This window comes from Phoenix dactylifera, unplaced genomic scaffold (assembly GCF_009389715.1).
Source record: "Phoenix dactylifera cultivar Barhee BC4 unplaced genomic scaffold, palm_55x_up_171113_PBpolish2nd_filt_p 001829F, whole genome shotgun sequence".
NCBI classification, from domain to species: Eukaryota; Viridiplantae; Streptophyta; class Magnoliopsida; order Arecales; family Arecaceae; genus Phoenix; species Phoenix dactylifera.
Genome location: NW_024069121.1, coordinates 39109 through 48398, shown reverse-complemented (window position 1 = coordinate 48398; position 9290 = coordinate 39109). Strand labels below are relative to the sequence as shown.

The 9290-nt window shown below is 35.9% G+C and overlaps 1 non-coding gene across 1 annotated transcript; it reads left to right on the top strand.

Annotated features, from left to right (window-relative positions):
• Positions 1-1372: 1372 nt before the first annotated feature.
• Positions 1373-1481, top strand: LOC120109114. Its single transcript, XR_005510149.1, has one exon. It is a non-coding gene; the product is annotated as a small nucleolar RNA R71 (small nucleolar RNA).
• Positions 1482-9290: the final 7809 nt, after the last annotated feature.

The following is a 9290-nucleotide window of genomic DNA, read 5'->3' as shown; positions in this document are numbered from 1 at the left end:
CAAAGTGACGGAGGTTGGCTTCAACTCACCTAAACCAAGTTGCTCATATACAGAATATGGCAACAAATTCACACTCGCCCCTAAATCTAACAATGCTCGCTCTATCCTAAAGTCACCTATGATGCATGAGATGGTTGGGCAACCTGGATCTTTATATTTAGGAAGAATGTTGTGCTGCAAAATAGCACTCACATTTTCTGTTAAAAATGCCTTCTTCTTAACATTTAATCGGCGCTTAACAGTACACAAGTCCTTCAAAAATTTGGCATATGAGGGTACTTGTTTGATTGCATCAAGAAGAGGTATGTTGATCTTTACTTGCTTAAAAAGCTCAAGAATTTCAGAATTAGGTTCGAGCTTTTGCAACGGCTTTAACCGTTGTGGAAAAGATGGAGGAAAAGGACATTCTACTTTCTCGGTAGAAGTTGGGACCTCAATTTTTTCTTTGTCCCTTTCATCGGCTTTGGGAGCATCAGAATTAGAAGTGACCTGCGGTCTCAATGGGACGGTCTGATTAATGACTTTTTCATTACGCAAAGTCATGATGCTCTTTGCATGTTCTGTATGCGAACTAGAAGGAGCCGTATTATTACTACCGTGCACTTGTGGGTTAGGTTGGGGTTGAGCTGGAAGCTTACCCTTCTTTTGGGTACTTAGGACGGTAGTCAACATTGACAATTGGTTCCTTATGTCTTCAAAATTTCGAGTATTTTGAGCATTGATATTAGCTTGACCTTGTAGAAAAGTTTGTATGGATTGCAAGGTATCCTCGATATTTGGCTTTTGAGAGGGTGGTGATGCAAAAGTAGGATGTGCAGGTGGAGAAACTGAATGGTGTGACTGTTGAGGATGATCATTTCTCCACCTAAAATTTGGATGATTCTTCCAACCAGGGTTATAGGTATTCGAGTATGGATCGTTATAAGGCTTTTGGTAGGAGTTCATAGCATTTGTTTGATCGTGCAAGACTTCTTTGAATGCTGGTATGGTGGGACAATCTGTAGTAGTATGACCCGACATATCGCAGATACCACAACACTCGTTTCTAAGCTCTATAGTCTTGACAGGCTCAACCTTCCTAAGCTCAATTTCTTCTACCTTCCTAGTGAGGGCTGCCATTTTAGCGTGAAGATCATCCTCAGTTCTGAGGTTGTAAAGGCCTCCCTGTACAGAGCTAGTAGGCTTAGGCAAAGACTTGTTGTTTCTATCCCCGTTATCCCAAAGTTGGGCAGTCTCAGCAAGGGAATCCAAATACTCCCACGCCTCATCAGGGTGTTTTTCTAAAAATCTACCATTGCACATGGTCTCTACAAACTGTTTCAACTGTGGAGATAAACCTTCATTAAAGAAGCTAATGGTTCTCCAAGTTTCGAATCTGTGATGAGGGCATGAGAGAAGAAGGTCTTTAAATCTTTCCCAACATTCATAAAATGTTTCATTATCTTTTTGTTGGAAATTGCTGATATGTCTTTTCAAAAAGTTGGTCCTTTGTGTGGGGTAGAACTTCTTTAAAAATTCTCTCTGCATATCTTGCCAAGTTCTTATTGATCTAGGTCGCAAAGAGTTTAGCCATGTTTTGGCCTTATCCTTTACAGAAAAAGGAAACAATGTCAGCTTGAGGACATCCTCGGTGACGTTTGGCACTCTAAATGTAATACTCAATTCTTCAAAATCCTTTAAATGAAGATACGGACTCTCGGACTCTAACCCGTGGAACTTGGGCAGCAATTGAATTACCCCGGGTTTGATGTCAAAATGTCCTACATTATCAGGAAAAATTATGCATGAAGGCTGACTAGTCCTAGCCGGTTGTAGGTATTGTCTTAGGGTCATAACATGGGGTTCACGTTCTCGATCGTGGTGACTCCCCGCATCTTCATTTAAATCAGCCATCTCACAAGGTGTGAGATATTGCGAAGAAATTTTAGGGGTATGTCCTAAGGGATGATCTAAAGTTGTACGACTTAATCGATCGGTGTCGTCCCTATTCCACTTTAGCATGCAAAATAATTCCCTCTCTTTTTTTTATTTTTTTTAAATATAAGTACCCACTAAAGATACCCTAAAACGACACCCTAATACAAAAATCTATTCACAATCAAACATGCAACAAAACATTACACCTCAATTCCTAATATTTTTCTTAAATTTCTAGACAGCTCCTAACTGGTTTGAAGAGGGCACCTAAGCCTCCAATCCGGTCTAATGAACCGAGTTGACCAGGTAAGCTCCCAGGTAAGTGGAGGGGTCACGATGCGTTCGCAAAGGTCCCACTTAAAACCCACTTGCCTCGAACAGATGAACTGTCTTCCTTATAGAGACAAAGCTTGCCTAGACATCAACTAAGCCACAGAGCGAAATTGGTGCAACTTTTGGTGGTCTTCGTCCTATTGAGCTCGAATGTCCTTAGGGGCCAACTTCTAGTTGATTTTAGTTAAGCTTAGGATATTTATGCACTGAGGTGATTTTTGGGCTAAGGACGAGTGATGAAATCCCGACCTTATCTTTTTAAATGGGTTCAGCCCTTAGAATATTTTATGCTGATGCCTTATACTATATGCAACAATCAAAAGATTTTTTTTTAAAATATTTTATGACATGGCATTAAATTTCATTGAATAGGTGATCAAGCAAATTATTTATTTTTTTTTAAAAAAAAATTTATGAGTTGAAGTTTGAAATTTGAATTCTAAAATTTGAAATTGAAATTTGAAATTTTAGGTTTTTCCTTTCTTTTTTTTTGAATAATCACCCTTGTTCTTCTCTTAAAGTTTTTTTTTATTATTATTTTCAATTAGCAACAAGGGTTAATGAGATATGATAACAATGAAATTCTGATTCTAAAAAAAATTAAATGCAGAAAATTCAAAACAGAAAGTAGCAAGGTTTTGTATTAATCTAATGGTCTCAATCAGACCGTTCAGATTATTGAAAATTATGTCTTGCACCAGCTGACCAAATTTGAGTCCAATCAGACGGATACTTTCTATGATATCAGAGTTTGATGCAAACTGTGCAGGGAATTAAAAATAGTAGTAAAGATGTAATTTAATTTTTTTTTTCAAAAGAAAAATACTAACTACTAAGGTAAAAATTAAATCTAAAATTATACTAATAACTCAGCCGTTCCCGGCAACGGCGCCAAAAACTTGGTGCTTTCGAAAAACTGTTCTCCCAAGTGCAGGAGAATCGCACAAGTAGTATAACTCGGAAGTCCGAGGTCGATTCCTCAGGAAACGATCTATGGATTATTAGCGTAATCTCAGATTAATTAATTCAGTTAATTTGTTGATTAAGATGATGTTTTGCAAATAGAAAACAAATCAGTACACAGAGAATCAAAGTATGGATAGATTAAGATGGAGTAGGGATCTGGAATCCTCCTTGATAATCTTGCATTCAAGAAATAAATTCTTCGATTCTTGATTAAAGATATAAATGTAGGATAGATCAAAGCATGGGATATATTTTAGGGACATATGAACTCTATTTCTAAGCATTTATTGTGCCTATTACATCAACGATAAATCAAATACTAAAGCGGTCCACATGTCGATCAACATAAACCATTAAAGAACTATCTACAAAATAATTATGCAAGAATCCATAACATATTGAAAATATAAATCTATAAGAATTATAGGTTTAGAATTTACTTCAAAGATAGCAATACATCAAGGGTTCCTCCATCATCCTTCACCTAAAGGATTAGCCAGCCTTCAACATGAAAGACTCTCCCCTGTTACTCCTCTCTCTATTTTTTTTTCTTTTTCTTTTCGGAAACAGGGCATCCCCTGTTTCCTTCTTCTCTTTTTTTTTTCAACCCCAGCAGGCGGCCCGGCTCCCTTGTTTTCTTTTTTTTTCGATCCCCTGCCTCTCCCAACCGAGAGAGCTTTATAGTTGGCATTCAATCCCCCTCTTTGCACTCGACGGAAGGGCTGCATCTCGGGCGGATCAGGATGCTGGGAGCTTGATGCGGGAGCTGGGATCACGGGCGAATGGGGCGTGAGATGGGCGGAAGAGGAGCAGGTGCAGATCCGGGAATGGCTCGCGGAAGAAGAGGATGCACAAAATCATCACGGACAGCTGGGAGTGATCGCGGGCGGATGAAGAGGCTGGACTTGCGTGGGATCGACGCTGCGACGAGTCGCCGATCTGCAAGATGCCCAGAAGGAAACTGATCGCGTACTATTGGGGGGGTCGCCGAGATGGTCATGAATGGCTGCAGGCGAGATCAGCGGGATGCTGGGGGCTTCACGGGTGGCTCGCAGGAGGATAGGCTGCACACGGACGCTGTGAAGGAGGCGGTGATCACACAGGTGGCTGGGGAGTCTGATGCAGGTCCGGAAGAAAGGGGCGTTGATCGCTGGTGCTGTGGAGGAGGCTGGAGACGATCACGGGCACAGGAGCGTTGATCGGGTGCGACGCTGCGGACGAGATGGATGGCTGGGAGGAGCGTGAGATGGGCGCAGGTCACGGGTGAATGCTGAAATCTCGGACACGAGGCTGATCGCGGAAGGCTTGGAACATGGGAGAAGCTGATGAATGCCGTGGCTCACTCGCGGAAACGGGAGAATGTAAGCAGGAACCTTGGCTCGGATGGGCGAGAACCCTGAAGAGGTGGACGCTCTGGGATGATGGAGGAAGCTGGGAGATCTAATTGCAGAATTTGGGAAGTTGCTCGGGTGCGCGGAAGAAGAGTCATGGACTTTGTTATGCAGTTAGGAAGATGCGTCCTTTTTAGATGAATTCATACAAAATAATGATATAAATTATAATAAGTGCTAAGGATAAAATATTAATCCTGCAAATGCTAACACCTATTATTTATCATTATTTTGCTAGCATTAGGCTAAGTTAATTGGTACTTAGATCACACTTTTATGCTCTCATCGGCTGCTGTGACCCCTTTTGTCCTTTGGATCTTCTCCGCTTGATGAATGTAGGCCCTTGGATGTTCCATTGTGCGTTGCCTCCGGATAGTTGCCATGTGTCGCTCGAGTGCAAGTGCACTTGACGAATGGTGAGTTCGATCATACCATGGCAAAGTTGAGCGTGCGCGGCCTGAGTTGTGCATCTTTCTAGACCCAATCTATACTAAATACGCATTATAATTTTAATTTATACTAACCTGTGCCAAACAAAAATATAATATTAACTTAGCAATTTTATCGTTATATGTTAGTAATAATACTAATTTAAGCAGCATGTAGATCGCACTTTTGTGCTCTCATCAAGACATACCTTTCTTCATGCCAAACTTCTATAAGAATATTTTTGTGAACTTACTTTGGCCAATGAAGATTCCTTTTCTTGTTTGTCTTAGTTTGAAGTTCGAGAGAAAAGTTAGTTCATCCATTTTACTCATTTCGAACTCACCTTACATGAGCTTAGTAAAAACTTCATATAAAGCTTCATTAGTAGCACCACAAATAATGTCATCAATATATGCTTGAACAATTACGATATCAAAATTTTTTGATACATAGTTTTATCAATATTACTTTCTATCAAAAAGTTACTTAAACTTTCATATCATGCTCTTGGTGCTTGTTCTAAATCAAATGGTGCTTTATCATGTTTGTAATGAATGTTTTTCAAATATAGGTGGTTATTTTTACATAGAACTTCTTTATAAATATAACCATACAAAAGTACATTCTACACATTCATTTGACAAAATACAAGGCTCATAAAACAGTCAAATAAAAATGGTGATCTTTTTGGCTTCTAATCATGCAAGGATTTCATCAAGATCTATTTTATATTTTTTTGAATCTTTTAGTAACCACCAATTTTTCTTCATTAAGTAAATTTCTAAAAAACTCAATTTTTGTTTCAATTATAAATAAGTTTTTAGATTTTTCAACAAGATTTCAAAATTTTATCCCTCTCAAAATGAATTACTTTATCTTAACCAATTATCATCTTGTTCATTCTTCTTAATGTCTTTTAGATTCAGATTGTTATATGCAAGCAAAAAGATTAACTATATACTTAACATAAGATCTTATTTTAGTGTCTTGAGAATGATCATTAAATGATTATACCTTAAGGATGTTGAATTGCTTACATTCAATATATTTACCTTGTGGAAATTGATCCTCTCCAGAGCAATTCTTTAGCATTAAGGCCCTAATTTCTTTATTAAGCTCACCTGCATCAACAATAACATCTATGTCCTTTCTTGATGAAGGATTATTAGTTTCATCAAGAATAATATGAATAAATTCTTCTATAATTAGAGTTCTATTTATTTGAATACTCAATATGCTTTATTTAATGAGTAATATCCAAAGGTAAACATTCTTATCAGATTTGGCATATTTTTCATTATTGAGAGCATAACATGTATAACTGAAAAACATGAAAGTATGCAACATTTTATTTTCTATTTTTCATGAGTTCATAAGGGATTTTCAAAAAAAAAGGTTCTATTAGAAACCTTATAATATAACAAGCTGTGATGATAGCTATAATCAGAATCAATTTGGCAAATTATTATCACATAGCATTGTCCATCACATTTCTTCAAAGGTTCTATTTTTACTTTTTATAAACCCAATATGCAATGATATTCTTAGGGCAGAAACAATTGTATTCAATATTATTTTCTGTGCAAAATTTAACAAGAAATTGGTTTTCAAAAACTGTGCCATGATACTTCTTTATTTTCACAATTTGCAAATATTTTTCATTTGAAACCTTTTGTAAGTTTGTGCCAATACAGAAAATATTTTAATTTAAGTACCAAGAACAAAACCAACGTTAGCTTTGAGAAATCATCCATAATTACAAAATCAAGAAGTTCTTATGGAGAATTTTCAAAGACTATGTGGTAGAAACAATGTTTTCAGATTTAGAAATGATTCTAGTTTATTTTCCTAAATGACATGCATAGCAAACTTTGGCCTTGCAGAAATTAATATAAGTAACCCAATAACAAGGTCTTTTGAGATTAAGTCCATACTAGTATAAGTTGATTTTATATGCCAAAACTAGTTTCTTTAATCTTGGTATTCATAATGCATATATTTAAAAATATACCAAGTACACATTCTTATGTCTATGATCAATAAAAGATAATATCATGGATAAAAACTCTCAATCAAGCATATAGAGATTCATAGAGTTATTCTAGAAGAATTTATTAACCAAATTATCTATCAATAAGTAAAGCATAATATAGAAAGATGGAGTGATTTGGATATATTTTCTTTTTATACCAAAAATATTACTTATATCGCAAAAATAATTAGTACTTGCAAGTTATGTTTTAATCAACTAATAAAATAATTTCAGTATGAGAGGATGCAAGAATTACTAATTTCATTATTTCTTCTATTTTAGTCACTCTTCTTAATTACATTTTAAGTTTCATTTTTTAACACGTGTCTAGAGCACCCATTATCCGGATAACATCTTTCATCGGAATCTTGGGTAGCTGGATACACCTGCTAAAAAATAATTAGGTTTTCAACTTAGGAACTCAAGCTCTTTTAGATTCTTGCAGGTTAGCCATAATTGTTCTTTTTGGAACCCATATTCTTTTGATAACTATTTTGTTTATTAGTTTGTAGATTTTAGGATTACAAGAAATGTATTTTTGCATACTCTTGTTAAATTTAACAAACATAGATTTAACATAAGTAGATGATGAATTTTTAATTTTCTATTTTTGTTCATTAGGTTCATCAGATTTTTGAAAAATTGTTTTAGGATGACCAGTGGAGGATTTAACATATATGTTATTAAGAAATTTTTTGTGTACCAAGGTTGATATCCTAATCCAACCTTTTCAAATTCAGCTCTTTGATTATTTATCATTAAGTTCAATTTTTCAGAGCTGATAGTAAACTTTTCAACTATAGGCTTAAATTTGTTAACTTCTTTAGTTAAACTTTCATTGTCTTCTAAAAGCAATTCATTATTTTTCTGAATTATATCATGGCTTTCAGCAAGGGATAGATTTTTCTGATTTAGCTTTTTATTCTTTAATCTAAGCTTCTTATATTCTAAGTATAGTTTATAAAAAGCATCATGAAGTTCAACAAATGTAAATCAGATTGAGTTTCAGCATGTACTTCATCTTTGAATGAGAAATTACTTTGTGTTCTAGTACATACCTTATCTTCATGTGCCACAAAGCATAGATTTTCAATTTCAGTTTGCTGCTCCTCTTCTTCATAGCTAGTTTCAGATTTACTAAAAATATTAGTGTATTCATATTTAACTTCAAGCATATTCTAGATTTTCTTAGCAGTTATGCAAAAAGATATGATATTAAGTTCACTATCATCTAATGCACAATATAGAATATTCATAGCTTTAGCATTTTGTTGATCCATTTTTTTATCATGATTAGGGTTTGCGTGTAGCCCATTGACTATGATACTCCATAAATCATAGTCATGTGCTTGAATGAAAATGCGCATGCGTGCTTTCTAATGCGTGTAGTTTATGCCATTAAATAGTGGGGGTCTATCAATTAATTGTTCCTCTCCTAGAAAACTATCTATTTGAGTTGTCGTGATCTTTGTCTCTTGATTGCTAGATCAACAATCAATACTAGAGCACGAGGCTCTAATACCACTTGTTGCCCAAGATGACAATCCAAGAAGGGGGTGAATTGGGTTTTCTAATTAAAATTAAATCAGATCAATTCTTTCTTTTATTTTAAGGCTTTTCGATTAAAGCTTGATTCCTAATCTCTTGTAGCCAGCAAGCACACTAGATACTACTAATAGCCTTCCTTTGTGTGGCGCCTTGTGTGGCTACAATAAGACTAGTTGGGTATTTCCTTGGATACTACCAGTAGCCTCCCCTTAGAATAATCCTTAGTTAATCAAACAAGATTCATGACATCCAAGTACACTTAAGATGTAATTGATCTAAAATTAACTTATAGTTGTATGATCAATTTTAATCTATGTGAATGGTATGAATGCAGTGGAAGCTAGGCAAGCTCTAAACAATCACATATAAATCAATAGAAAATAAAACTGAAGCTATCACACAATCAAGCATGAATGTAAGGCATGAAACACAAGAGATAAGGCAATACAAACACAAAGATGTATAGTGGTTCCGTACACCCCAGCACCTACATCCACTTCCCAAGACCTCTCGAGAATTTCACTGTAATCCCTTAGATTACAGCCGGTTGTTTTACAAGCTCACAACCTAACTTATTGTTTTCATGAGATCACAACGAACTCGGTCGGTTTTCATAGGCTCACCGACTAGAACCAACCCGATTGTTTTTACGGGCTCACAATCCAATCCAGTTG